At 41.8% G+C, this 14,904-nt stretch overlaps 1 protein-coding gene and 3 non-coding genes across 4 annotated transcripts in view; all 4 read right to left on the bottom strand.

Annotated features, from left to right (window-relative positions):
- Positions 1-14,904, bottom strand: part of LOC147322456 (myelin-associated glycoprotein-like) — a 164,845-nt gene that overhangs the window by 2,823 nt on the left and 147,118 nt on the right. The window lies entirely within an intron of this gene.
- On the bottom strand, positions 12,031-12,102 carry trnag-ucc (transfer RNA glycine (anticodon UCC)). Its single transcript has one exon. It is a non-coding gene; the product is annotated as a tRNA-Gly (tRNA).
- trnas-cga (transfer RNA serine (anticodon CGA)) lies at positions 13,723-13,804 on the bottom strand. Its single transcript has one exon. It is a non-coding gene; the product is annotated as a tRNA-Ser (tRNA).
- On the bottom strand, positions 14,380-14,451 carry trnag-ucc (transfer RNA glycine (anticodon UCC)). The gene has a single exon. It is a non-coding gene; the product is annotated as a tRNA-Gly (tRNA).

Here is a 14,904-nt window from a genome sequence, read left to right as displayed (position 1 = left end):
TTTAGTATAAACTGTGTGACTTTGTAAAGTTTCTCTATCTGCACTGATCTGTCAGACTGTAAATGCCTGAAATGAGACGACTCACTTGGAATAAAGAGGAGACTCAGTAACATGATGTCTGTCATGATGTTCACAGACTGAACTGTCACAAAACTCATCACCTGGAAAAAAAATATAACATCACTTAAAGGTTTGATCAAATCAGGAACTTGCATTGTTTTATAGAGCAATACAAAATTTACATGTATTTGAAATCAGATTAAAAGTGTGTGATATAAAAATTTAGTAAAATATAAAAAATGTTTTCTTACCAAATGATCACACAGCTACAGAGAGAGACAATGTGTGATTTCAACAGAAACACAGTGAGTGAAACACTTCTGTGTTTAGATGTTTTAATGTCAAAGCAAACAGACCTGCGGTGCTTTTGGTTTTCTGCCTTTCTGTATTCAGTCAGTCAGTCTGCTTTTTATGTTCCCCTCGTGCACTCTGCTCTCACTTCAGATGCTGCCAGTCCCACCCGCCTGCCTCTAGATTCACCTGACCTGAGCCTCCACTCACACACTAACCTGTTCTTCATTCTCTCATTAACATTTTTGCACATAGAGCAGCTCGTTTCCCCCAGAGACTGTGTCTCAGCTTTCCACAGTTTTTTTCTCCTGCCTGTTTTGATCTGGATTTTTGTACTTTACTCACAAAAATGTCTTCTTTGCATTTTTATATAACTCCTGGTTTTCGCTCTCGGTTTTCAGACTTGCACTCTCAATACTATAAAAATACACAAAGTTGTCTGGATGCATGCTCAGTCATCTAGATAAATACTGTAAATCCAAAAAGGTTAATTCTGTTCTGTCCAGATAAATAGAATCAACCTTTTGGAACAGACAAACCTTCCTGTGAATAAGAAAGTCAGCTCAGTCTCATCAGGGTGCAAATAAATTAATTAAACTAATGATTACATTTTCAATTTCACATTTTCATCCAGGCCTTCAGGTTTTATCCTATTTGCCTGTTATATTTATCAGTATTTTAACTTTACAAATATATAGTACAATTCATTTTTTAAAAATTTATAAGCACAAATCTAAAGCAAGATGCAGCCTTACATCATGCAGAAAGGTTTTCTGTTCAGCACACAACAGTAACACTGAAGTCACAGCTACAGTGAAGAAAATAACACTGATCATCTTGTTACAGTGTGATGTTCTGCCGGCCCCTGACATCCATATTGATGTTACTCCTGTAACATCAATATGGTTAGGTAAGGAGTGACATCAATGTGACATTTAGTTATCATTTCAAACCAAACAGACACAACAGCAAATATGACTGATGCAAATATTATAAGAGGTACTAACAAAAAGAATGCCAGACCACGTGACTGAGTAATTTTATTACAGAAAGCTGTCTGTACTCACACAGGTTGTGGAAACTGTGTCCGCAGCTTCCTGTTGACCAGCTTCCTCAATTTGTTTAAACATTTCTTGTTTTATTTAATGACTCATTTATCAGTTGAGCCACTTGGCCAAAAGCAGACATCTAAATATATTTCTCTTTCATCATATCTGGAGTTTTCCCTCTGAAAAAAAGTATCAAAAGTAATCATGTATCACGAGAAACTTCAGAGTAACACCACAATAAGCACAGTTAGGTTGTTGGGCAGGAACAACCTAACTCTGCTATGTTATCTGCTATCAGAACCGGCCCAATGAGCTGAATGACTTCCGACCGGTGGCACTGACGTCACATCTTATGAAGACTCTAGAGCGGCTCTTCCTCAACTTCCTCCGACCACAGGTACAACATGCCCAGGACCCACTACAGTTTGCATACAAGGTGGGTGTCGGAGTGGAGGATGCCATCCTGTACCTCCTACACAGAGCCCACTCACACCTGGATGGGGGAAAAGGCACGGTCAGGATACTGTTTCTTGACTTTTCCAGTGCCTTTAATACCATCCGGCCCTGTATGCTTCAGGAAAAACTGAACAGGATGGAGGTGGACCCCTGCCTGGTGGCTTGGATCTCCGACTACCTCACCGACAGACCACAGTACGTCAGGCTGAAGGACATCACGTCTGACACTGTGGTCAGCAGCACAGGAGCCCCACAGGGAACTGTGCTGTCCCCTCTTCTCTTCACCCTGTACACCTCTGACTTCTGCTACAACTCTGAATTATGCCATATTCAGAAGTTTGCAGATGACACAGCCATCATGGGGTGTATCTGGGATGATCAGGAAGAGGAGTACAGAAGTCTGGTGAGGAACTTTGTCGCATGGAGTCACACAAACCACCTGCAACTCAACACCTCAAAGACTAAGGAACTGGTTGTGGACTTCGGGAGGTCCAGAGAAGGTCCACTGCCGGTTCAGATAGAGGGGGAGGAGGTGGAGGTGGTCAACAAGTACAAGTACCTCGGGCTGTATGTGGACAATAAACTGGACTGGTCATGCAACACAGAGCACCTGTATAAAAAAGCCCAAAGCCGACTGTACTTCCTCAGGAGGCTGAGGTCTTTTAACATCTGCAGGAAGCTCCTGAGGATGTTTTACCAGTCGGTGGTTGCTGGAGTACTTTTCTATGCTGTGGTGTGCTGGGGGAGCAGCACAGCAAAGAAGGACTCATGCAGGCTGGAGAAACTGATCAGGAAGGCTGGCTCTGTGGTCGGCATGAAGCTGGACACTCTGGTGACAGTGGCAGAGAAAAGGACATTAAAGAAACTGATGGACATTATGAACAATGCTGGGCATCCTCTGCACACGGCCATAAACAATCAGAAGAGTCTGTTCAGTGACAGGTTGCTTCTCCCCAAGACAAGAACTAACAGACTTAAAAACTCCTTTGTCCCACACGCCATCAAACTGTTTAACTCCTCTCTGGAGGGGAGAGGGAGGGGAAACAGGAGGACAAAGGAGGGGGGAACAACTAAGCTGTAGTGCCTCTGCACCTCACTGTACAATACCTTGTGCAATACTTTTTGTAAATAGTCAACAGTGCAATAGACTCAATACTTGAAATGTGCAATTCACTTGTATTTTTATTTTTTATTCCTATTTATTCTATTTATCCCCTTTGTATATTTTATTTATATTTGTCTCTGTATTTATATATGTGTGTGTGTGTGTGTGTGTGTGTGTATATATATATATATATAACAATTCTGTAACTGTAACTTCGGTCGTTGCTGTGCTTTTTGGAAGTCGAATTTCCCAGAGGAACCCACCCGAGGGATTAATAAAGTTCTATCTTATCTTATCTTATCAGGAAACTTTAAGTCACATCACAGATTCCAATGTTAGTCAACTTAAAAAGTAAATATTATGCATGTTTCATGGCTATTTCTTATTTTATCATCAATATTTGAAAATCATACAACCATACAACACCAAAGTGTTCCCAGGCCAGGTAAAAGAAATAATCACTCTGTCATGCCCTGAGCCTACCCCGGAGATGACTGAAACATCTCACAGAGGCTACGTTCACACCAATGTGTTTTTGTTTGAAAATGCATTGTTTTCTCTCTGTTTGGGCCTCCCGTCCACACTGAGATGGTGTTTTCGCTGATGGAAAATGCAGCGTTTTGAAAATGCTCTGAAATACGCATACATTTCCAAACGGTGCTTTCGCGTCGCAGTGTGGACAGCGAAAACGGAGACTTTCTAAAACAATGACGCATGTTAGTCATATGATGCAGTCATGTGGCCAATTAAACTAAGATAGCAGAGGGCATTAAACAGCAGTTGCTTTGTTTGCTCGCAATTGTGACAGCCCTATTAAAGATTATTATCAGGTTGTACATGCTCCAGATAGCTTTTCTTCAAATTCTTTAAATCTCACTCGCTTTTGCAACTTTGTACTTTTCTGTTATTCGCAGCAACAACTCCACCTCATTGTTAATCTTGAAGATTTGAAAACAGCGTTGTCGTCTGAAAACGCTACATGTCCACACTAGCATTTTCAGTCACTTTCACAGAGTTGCGTGTCCAGGGAGCAAAATTCATTTTTCAAATCTGGGTGCATGATCTTATGAGTGTCCTGTGATTGAAATCAGGCATCAGAAGGCTGAGGACTTGGAGGCAGAGGGACCTCACATGCAGGCTCCCTTTCATTGTCTAAAACAGAGCTTCCCAAAGCGTGGGGCCCGCGGTATGAAAAGGGGGGAAATAAAAGAAAGAATGCTTGGACACTGCTAGCATAATGGACAGGTTTTTGACGGGACTCCCACACAAACGCAAAGCAGGAGATGAAGCATAGCTGAATATGTTTCCATACCAACTTCATTCTAAGCCAAAGACTAGAAAATATGGTGAAGCATATCTTCCCTTTGGCTTCACCTGCACAAGTGCCAAGGTAGGTCTCCCCTGCAGAATTGGTTTTCCCTGCGTCAGGAGCAGCGCTGGGCTCTCCAAATCAGGGGCAAACAGTATCCCACATTCTTGATTTTTATTTCACAAACACTTGTCGTAATGACTAACTACTCCTGACATTTTGGAGATGTTACTTCTTTATATAGTAAAGTTACAGCGGGATACAAATAACATCAGGCCGTTCTGCCACGATTTGTTCCAAACAGTACTGTTACAGGAAAAATGATTCTATGTTTCTTTACCTTCTTTTAAATGTACAAAGATGCCCTCTGCCTATGGTTAGATTAGTTTAGAATTATCTTTTTAGACTTTCCCAGCAAACACATCTTGTTTCTGGGACATATTGTTTTAGATTGTTTTATCTTCCTTAGCTCTCTGCTGACGAGACTAGCACCATATATGGAGTTGTTTTATTTTATCTGTTTATTATTTGTTATCCTGTTCTCACTGTCTCTGTGCTCTGTGCCTATAAAAATTACCAAGCCACTGTGCATGGTGTGAGTTGTTCTCAGCAGCTCACCCGTGTACACGTTTGATAAAGAAAGTAACTTTGTCTCATTGTGTCTTTATTTCTCCTGGGTTTTTTACAGAGTTTTCCCCCAACATTTCTTGGTCCTTCGGAGCCGGAGCGCCTCCATCGTGTCCCATCTCCGTGACCAGTCCACGTTGCTCGCCTGTCGACAGCTCACACACCAGGTGTGTGATAAAAGACCAAGAGCGTTAAATTCGAGTCTTGGCCAACGTTCTTAGAAAGCGACCCACGGTGGTGGGGCCCGATCGAGGTGGACCAGACCCGGCGACACTGACCAGGTAGATACAGACACACTGACACAATCTTGCGTAAAAGCGTATTTTAAATTCAGGGAATTTAAAATAGCGAAAGTAGCTCGTCGCGACTGGAAGCTCCCCACCTCTGTGGGTTTAAAGTAGCTCGTCGGCTGGTAGCTTGGAGCTCGTCGACTGGAAGCTCCCCACTTCTGTGGGTTAGGTTTGGAGCTCTGGGTAGCTCCCCCAGCTGGGTCTAGACAGGGTCTAGGGAATAAGTAGCTCGTCTACAGAAAGACTGGCAGCTCCCCTTATGATAATGGTTCCGATCGCGCGAATAGGTGTGAATGTGAATGTGTGTGTGTGTATTGTTTTAATTAACGGAGCAAGCTGAATTTTCACGGTCCAATAAGAGACTGAGCTGCTCCTACTGTGTTTTTCTTTTACTGCTATTCACTGACGTGCTGGTGAGTTGAGAGAACGGTCGAGTTCCGTCTCGTAAAGTTCACACCGCTTTTGGAACTAGTCCGAAAGTAGAAGGGCGTGTGAGCAACCACTCTCGTCTCTAATACCAGCGAAGGTGATAGCAGCTGTATCGTGTATATATTACTTAAACAAAAATAAGTAAATACATAAATAAGATGGGTAATCAAGCAAGTGAAATTAAAACTCACTCCTGCTGACGAGCAGTGGTGAGAAAAGAAAAGTCCAGACGCCGGACAAAAACAGTGTCTGTAAACTGAGAGATTTAAGAAAACAAAATATAAACAGTTAGAAGAACAGAACTCAACTGCCAGTTTAGTAAAACCAGAAGACGAGACACTGTGCAGTTCCCACAATCCTTTTAGTAAACCATCACTCACTCCTGCAGCCGCATCTGCAGCAACACCCATATCAGGAAGAACATAATAATCCCTTATTAAGTGAAAACTAGAGATCACAGTAGTTTTGTAGTAGTTTAAAAGGGTTGAAAACAGACCCCACTGAGTAGATATAAATATAAAAAGTACGAAATAAAGATGAACAAAGGGAAAATTACAGTAGAAATTATCTTTAGAGTATTTGAAATTAATAATAGCAAGGATAACAACCTGTAAAGTGATATTATCAATGAAACACAGTTGGCATGATGACCATGCCCAGCATGTATAAAATGAATATAAAGCAAATAATTCACACGAAAATATTTTAATAACATAAATAAGGTATATTAAGGCTGTGTCATTGTTCAGCCAAGGACAGTGTGTGAAAAGGTAACTGTCTCCACCTTGGGAAAAGGATGATACTGCAGGTCATCTGAAGCCCTTGATGGATACAAAATAAAATATAAATAATATATTATAATAGAACTGCCTGGTCCGCCATGCAACAGAGAGAACAAATGTGACCGCAGATTGGATGAATTCTAAATTATCTGTTTGCTGAATAAGATGATCCTAACTAACAAATTGGCTCAGTAGTAGTATAATGGTACACACTGATAAAATATTATAATATGCTATTGCTGTTATATAAGACAAAGAGGATAATATTAACAATGACATAATATTAATATGAAGAGGCACCTTAATCGGTTATGATGTGAGGTGGATAATTGTTAAGCAGTAGTCTGCATCAAGCTTAAGGTTTGCTGAAACTCAGTGTAATGACATGTGAGATGAAGACAATACAGAGAATAACTAAACTAATGAAGTGCATAGAGGCACTTGACCAGCTTGAAACCTATCATCCTAGAATGACACATTGCTGAGATATAGAGCACACCTATAATAACAACCAATAAGCAAAACCCTGTAGACAACAGCTACAACTACAGGATTGAGAAGCTGAATTAAATATGTAGACACTGCTAAGCTGATGAGCATGTTCCACATTTTCTTTTCTTTTTCTTTTTTGTTTCTTTTAGAGCAGAAGCTGCTGTAACACACCCAAAGAAAGACTCTAGGTCTGACCAACCGTCTCAGTCGTGGGCAAAAAGATGACAGTCAATAAAATTCTAAAAGATAATTTATTGACGAAAAATATATCAAGAGATAAAAGATAAAACAGTCCAGTGTCCCACTTATGAATTGTATAAAAACACACAGTCCCAAGGCCAGAGCCAGCTATGCCACACGGCCAAGTTGCACCCCACATGTTGCCTTTAACAGGGTTAGAAGTTGTCCTTGGAGACCCACCACCCTGCAAGCATATAGTCAGTGGTCACTCAAGCCTCTGCAACTCTGCTGCCTTTAGGCTGTGGCATATAATAGGCCCTGGACTGCACAGAGAGACAAAACAACACAGCAGTGTTTGTAGTGTGGGCTATAAGTAGACCAGTGTATCAGTGCAATCAAGTACACCTGCCTCTAATTAGTCCAACCCCATTCCAGCCATTGGCTCACCAAAAATGTGACAACCACAAAACCACTCCCAACCCAGTGCAACTTCACACAATAATATGGAGCCGAATTAACACAGGCACATTAGTCTACCATGTTACAAGCTGCATGCTATTACAAGCCAACATATGCAGACTTCTGCCTTGTTCGGGTGGCAGCATTTTTCTTTTTCTTTTGTGTCCTGACACGTTTATGTTTTTTGTTTTTGTTTGATTATTTTGTTGGTTTTGGAAACGAATTTAAACGAACTTGTGACAATACTTGAGAATCACAGTGACACATAGTGATTAGGCATATGATTGAAAAATGCCTAGGTTTAGAGCTGTGAGCTATGAGCTGTGAGCAATGCAAAGTTTAAATATATATATATATATGTATAAATGGGAAACAACCCTAACTTGAAAGTTTGAAATGTGTGAGATCCATGAATTGTTTGAAAAACTAGAAATTATTTAAAATTGCCTTAAGTGAAAATGTAGTGTTGCATCTATTCTCCCAAACCAAGAAAAAAAGAAGAAGCATTCTGTAACTTAAAAATAAGGCTGACGAGTTGACAACAGACTAAAACACTAATCCGCAGGTGGCTATCAGGAACAGAGAGGCGAGCAAAGTCATAAACACCAAGGCTGCAGACAGCCACGCAGAAACAGCAGATAACATAGAGACAACGCCTGCTAGAACCGTGGAGAGGAAGGTCACTTCACACGAGATTGTAGGAGTAGGCCACAGAGAAATAATGCAAAACAGTTTTGAGGCAGCCACTTAAGAACTTATTTGACCTTACAGCACAGGCCGAAATTGTGTAGGTTACGCAGTAACCACAGATAGTAAAATAATAGAAGCAAAACCACTCTCTTCTTCATGTTCTGCACAGAGCGCTGAGCTGATAGCTGTGATACGCGAAAGCTAAATACACAAAGACAAACTAATAAACATACATACAGACAGCCAGTATGTTTTCTCTGCTGTGCATCATTTTGCAAAAAATTTGGCATAACAGAGGACTGATTACACCAACTGACAAACCAGCATGCCAACCTCTTACAACGCCTACTGACTCTTTCATTACTACAGGCAACAATTTTGCTGACAGAGCAGCAAAATAGGCGGCACAAAAGACAAACATCACATTGATGGCAGTAAACACACATCAGATTCCACTGGATGTGTTGAAAAATGAACAAAAGCAGCAAGCACAGCAGAGCAGGCAAAATGGCTAAAACACGGTGCAGTTCTGACAAACGACTTAATGATGTGTTATGGCAAGCCAGTGTTGCCAAAATTCCTCCACAAAATGGCGGCATTAGTGACTCATGGCTGTACGCATTTGTCAATGGGGGGACTGACCAGTATTGTCAACTCTCATTTCTACACTGTAAATTCTACACTGTAAATTTTGAAACCTCAGCAAAACAATTTGTCAGAACGTGCATGACGTGTCAAAAATATAATGCTCAGGGAAACCTGAGACCACACAATCCATATGGACTTTATTGAGCTAAATGAATGCCAAGGGTAAAAATACACCCTAGTGGTTATAGATGTATTCTCAAAGTGGCCAGAAATCTACCCAGTGAAAAAGGCAGATACAATTTCAGTAGCAAAATGTATGTCTAAGTTGTAGGAAAATAAAGAGATGATTGTAAATGACGAAGAATGTAATGATGTCTATCAAGTGTCTTGCAGATCACAGCCCGGTGACTGGGTTCTGATCAAAGTGCTCCAAAGGAAAAACTGGAGCTTGCAAAATAGCGGAACGACCATCTTGCATCCATCAGAGCCAGTAAGTGAAGCCATCTAAACACAGCTGACAGCAGGCTTGCCCACTTGTTGTGATCTCGCCCGGTGGAGGGGTCAGCTTTCCTGGCCGGGGGGTCTACTCGCGACAGGAGGGTGTGTCTCGTCGTCATGAGGTGGTGGCTCTTAACAACTGCAGCGGCCCTGACCATGGCCGGGCTCCTCACCTTTGCTTCCGTGAGGGACAACAAGTCACGCTATATGGAGAAAAGGCAGACACTGTATGACAAAGGAAAGTACACCAAGTTTCCCCATGGCTACGCCACTAATTTCTGGTGGCAGTTTATGAACACTACAGCTTACTTGAATAATAAAACTGACTGCTATGCAAATACATATACACTTTCTGCCCACCGAGGAACGAGAGGAAGTGTATGGACTGTTCACTCAACGAAACCTGTGCCAGTAACACGACGCTGATGAGCCTCAACTGTCGCTCCGACTACAGCTACCGAATGCCACTACAAACAAAGACTCAGTACCAGACAGGATGTGCACGGACGGCACCAAGCAGTAAAGGAACCAGAGTTTCGCATCTGAGGAGGAGTGAAATTCTTACAGAGCTTGATTGGAGTTGCCGAGGTGCGGGATCACGTGGAAATCAACCGATATGCTCTGCTACGACACATCAACTTAACTAAGGCCCTGGGAACGGCCTTAGCAGGAGAACAGAAGGCCATCAGAATGATGGTGTTGAAGAACACACTGACACTAAACCTGCTAACAGCATCACAAGGAGGAGTTTGCAAGCTGATCGGGGAGACATATTGCACTTTTATCCCTGATGGATACAAAGCTGGAGGAGACATTTATGAAGCTTTGCAGAATTTGTCCATTCTGCAAAAATATGTCACTGACCACACATCTGGAGCAGCTACACCGCCATGTCTAAGAGTAATGATTTCAAAGATGATAACAACTACAATGACTGCTTATGTTGCCGTGCCTCAAGAAGACCAGCATCCTGTTGCAATTCTGTTAGAGGAGAACTTGTAATAACTGCTAATGAATGACGTGGTGATTAAAAATGACTTCTGCCTTTTTCAAGTGATCATGCACTGATTAACACATTAGTAGTTTATGCAGGTACAATATAAGGTTTTCATCCTTTTATTTTTTGAAGTTTTCATTTTACATATAAGGTTTTCATTCTTTTATTTTTTGTAGTTTTCGTTTTAAAATATAAGGTTTTTATCCTTTATTTTTTGTAGTTTTAGTTTTATTATTTTTTCTTGTTTATTCCACTTGTTATTTCATTTACTATGATTTTCATTTACTATGTTTTTCTTTTTATTATTTTCTTTTGTTTTATTCTTTAGACCAAATGACTTCCATTTCTGCTATGCTGACATTTTGAAAATTAAAAAATTGCTTAAGATACTTAATAAATAACCTTCACAGACAATTGTTGTATACATTTAAAATAAGTTAAAACAGGAGGGAATGTTACAGGAAAAATGATTCTATGTTTCTTTACCTTCTTTTAAATGTACAAAGATGCCTTTTGTCTGCCCTCTGCCTGTGGTTAGATTAGTTTAGAATTATCTTTTTAGACTTTCCCAGCAAACACATCTTGTTTCTGGGACATATTGTTTTAGATTGTTTTATCTTCCTTAGCTCTCTGCTGACGAGACTAGCACCATATATGGAGTTGTTTTATTTTATCTGTTTATTATTTGTTATCCTGTTCTCACTGTCTCTGTGCTCTGTGCCTATAAAAATTACCAAGCCACTGTGCATGGTGTGAGTTGTTCTCAGCAGCTCACCCGTGTACACGTTTGATAAAGAAAGTAACTTTGTCTCATTGTGTCTTTATTTCTCCTGGGTTTTTTACAGAGTTTTCCCCCAACAAGTACAAAACAGTATCCCACAGCTGTTTATGTTTTTGAACCCATTTTGCACAAAGAGGCATTTTTTGAAAAATGTTTTGATAGCAATGTCAAATATTATTACACAGGAAAAAACAACTACACTTAAAATAATTACACCGTGACACATCTGACTTTCTAAATGGAGGGACAGTAACTGCGTGTGTATATGTAAGCGTGTAAAAATTGCAGATAGTCAGATTAACAATTCATCTCATGTAAACAATAACGTGAGCACAGCGTGACGTGAAAAAAGGCACATAGCTTTGACGTTGCATGACGAACTCTGTATTCCTTGTCCACATGTAAACGCAAAAAAGGAGTTTTAAAAAATCTTAGTTTTCGGGAATTCGAAATGCTGTTTACGTGTGGACGAAACAGCTGCTTTTTCAAAAGTACCCGTGTAGGTGCGGACGTATTATAAAAGAGTTAGTAGTTTATTAGGATGTGATTGTACGGGGACGGTGGGAGGTGCGCCTGAAGGGGCCTAGCAAAAAAAGTTTGGGAACCACTGGTCTAAAAAACAATGAAAGGGGGAACTTGATCATCCAAAGCATAAAAGTCTTAATTTTATGAGTCTGTTTCTGTTAAGGAGGTCGATCCATTCCTTTTTCGTTTTCTACACTTTGCTTCCTACAACCTGCAATACAATACCCAGCTCGTTTTGAATCACTGGAGAAGTGAAGAATGCAGATTACATTTTATGTAAGAAGGTATATGTATGAGGTAATAAAACATAAAAACCTTTCATACAACAGGACTGTAATGATTTAAAGAGAGAGCAGAGTTTTACTGGTTTTATGTAAACCCGCATGATGAACTCATTCGCAAACAGCACTGCGAGTGGCAACTGCGATGGCCGGGAATCGAACCCGGGTCAACTGCTCGGAAGGAAGCTATGCTCGCCACTATACCACCATCGCTGTGAAAGACTGCAACATCACTGATTCATTGTCCGGCTTATACAGATTTTCAGGACAATTAACAAGGTGGGCATTGTGATTACTCGCTTGTCAGGTTCTAAACTGGTCAAAAGGTAGATCACTAAAAAGACTAGTGCTCTCATGCAACTGCACATTTAATCTCATCAGCAAAGCTTCTTTGCTACTCAAGTGTGGCCTCTCATGCATTTAAACTCTTGCGTGATTTTTAGCACCTTGAGAGTCGCAATGGTCACGCGAGTTCTTCAGGTCACAGCAGACAAGGTGAGAATAGGTGTGAATCTGTCTTGGGACGAATCTGGGACGAGGACGTCTTTGGCTCCTCTTTCAAGTTATTGGACTTTGGCAAAAAGGTTTTACGCTTAATTCAAAAATGAGAGCAAGTGTCTGTGTCCCGAATACAAAGTGGGCGCTGGTTCCACAGAGAGGGGCCTGAAAAGTGATGGCTCTGCCTTCCATTGCACTTTAAAATCCCCTCGGAAGCCAGCAGTCTGAGAGCAAAGCACTCTGTTGGGATGATATGGCACTGTGAGATCTTGTAGACAAAATTGGTGGTGATTATTCAAGACCTTGTGTGTGAGGGCAAGTATTTGGATTTTTATTTGGGATTTAATTGGGAGCCAATGAAGAGAGAAGTCCATATGGGGGAAATCTACTCTGTCCTTCCAGTCCCTGACTGTGCTCTGGATGCAGCGTTTTGGAAAACATTGTAAAGGCTTTTCAGGAAGCTTTTAGGACACTGTGAAAATACTGAATTTGAATAGTGGAGGCTAGAAGTAGTGAATGTATCCTTCCTCTCTATCATTAGATGGAGAGAGTGTACAAAGGCCGGCATAGTGGGTCTGTGGCCACTCTTGCTTGCGCTTTTGCGTGTCTGTCAGCCAGCTGTGGAGAAGAGCAAAGTTTTTACATGCAAAGAGCTGTAGTGAAAAGCAGTGTTCCAAACAATGAAATGTGTCCACTCCTTGTGCTTTTCATGCAGTAATGTTTGAAGCTATTTCTGCTGTTGTCCCATTCCCGGTGAAATCCGCTGTGCCTCCAATCCCGATCCCAGTCCTCTTGCAAAGCAATGAGCATTTGTCAGACGCATGAGTCATTGGCGGTACTCAGACTGGATCCTGGACGACTACACGGGGGCACGTCTGGGGTGGCTAAGAGACCAATTGAAGGATGCCATGTTTATGTCTGTGAAGGTTCTCAGTCATCCAGGTCATCGTAGTCAAAGGAGCTTGCAAAGAAAAGCGTCTGGACTTCTTTAAGTTGCTTGAAGACGTTTCACCTCTCATCCGAGAAGCTTCTTCAGTTGTAAGGTCAAATGGTGGAGAGTCCGAGATATAAACCTAGTGGGAGTATCCCCCCACAGAGGGACAAAAGGACCCCCTGATGATCCTCTAATCGCCTGAGCCAAGGTGGGAAACTGGGCGTGGGTCATGCCATGTTTACTGAATATGTGCCTAATTTTGTCAGGACGTAGCTGGGTCCATTGCTTCTGCGTGCTCTATTTTCACAAGCAAAGGCCTGGCTCTTTCTCCTGGCACCTTCTCAGGTGATCTCCATGCCTTCTTCTCAAATCAACGTCAGGACTGCCGCAAAACAGCTGACCGTTGTCGACAGGATTCGAACCTGTGCGGGGAGACCCCAATGGATTTCGAGTCCATCGCCTTGACCGCTCGGCCACAACAACCACATTGGGCTGTGGAACTACATACTTGAAAGACATATGTCTTCCAAGTCCTACGCCACACATCTTTCAAGTAGGATGTGCACAACAACGGCCACGCTGGATTGTAAATGCGGTAGCTGCATGACTTTGGTGCGAAAGCTTGTGGTTTTGCAGTTCCGTGAGATTGGTGCAGCACAGCTGCGGTTGAAGCTAGCTGGCTGACATTAGCTTGCTTGTTTGCATGAACAGTAACACACACAGCTGATGATTTTGCCACCGCAAAGAGCTGATCAGTACATGGTTAGTAAAATGTTATCTTCATTCCAAACATTCAGCACAATATTTAAAGTGGGACTGGGTGTCTTTATGAAGAAGTAGCGTGTCCAATCCCAGTTTCATGTAAGAAGGTATAGGTATGAAGTGATGAGAACTCAAAGCCTGTATGAACAGTGTCTTTCCACAGCAAACGGTAGCAGCGAGGCCGATGAAGAATGCACCTGGCCTGACATTGTAAGCATTTGCAGAAAGAGCGGAGAACGTTTTTAGTGTAAGATAGTACGCAGCCCACATGCTTGAACAGCACTGCGAGTGGCAACTGCGATGGCCGGGAATCGAACCCGGGTCAACTGCTTGGAAGGCAGCTATGCTCGCCACTATACCACCATCGCTGTGAAAGACTGCAACATCACTGAGTCATTGTCCGGCTTATACAGATTTTCAGGACAATTAACAAGGTGGGCATTGTGATTACTCGCTTGTCAGGTTCTAAACTGGTCAAAAGGTAGATCACTAAAAAGACTAGTGCTTTCATGCAACTGCACATTTAATCTCATCAGCAAAGCTTCTTTGCTACTCAAGTGTGGCCTCTCACGCATTTAAACTCTTGCGTGATTTTTAGCACCTTGAGAGTCGCAATGGTCACGCGAGTTCTTCAGGTCACAGCAGACAAGGCGAGAATAGGTGTGAATCTGTCTTGGGACGAATCTGGGACGAGGACGTCTTTGGCTCCTCTTTCAAGTTATTGGACTTTGGCAAAAAGGTTTTACGCTTAATTAAAAAATGAGAGCAAGTGTCTGTGTCCCGAATACAAAGTGGGAGCTGGTTCCACGGAGAGGGGCCTG

The sequence above is a fragment of the Aulonocara sp. 'chitande type north' Nkhata Bay genome, linkage group LG9 (genome assembly GCF_057382095.1).
Source record: "Aulonocara sp. 'chitande type north' Nkhata Bay isolate Kocher_YH1m ecotype deep benthic linkage group LG9, A_spYH_male_GT1.1, whole genome shotgun sequence".
Taxonomy (NCBI): domain Eukaryota; kingdom Metazoa; phylum Chordata; class Actinopteri; order Cichliformes; family Cichlidae; genus Aulonocara; species Aulonocara sp. 'chitande type north' Nkhata Bay.
This window is presented reverse-complemented; position numbering and strand designations above follow the sequence as displayed.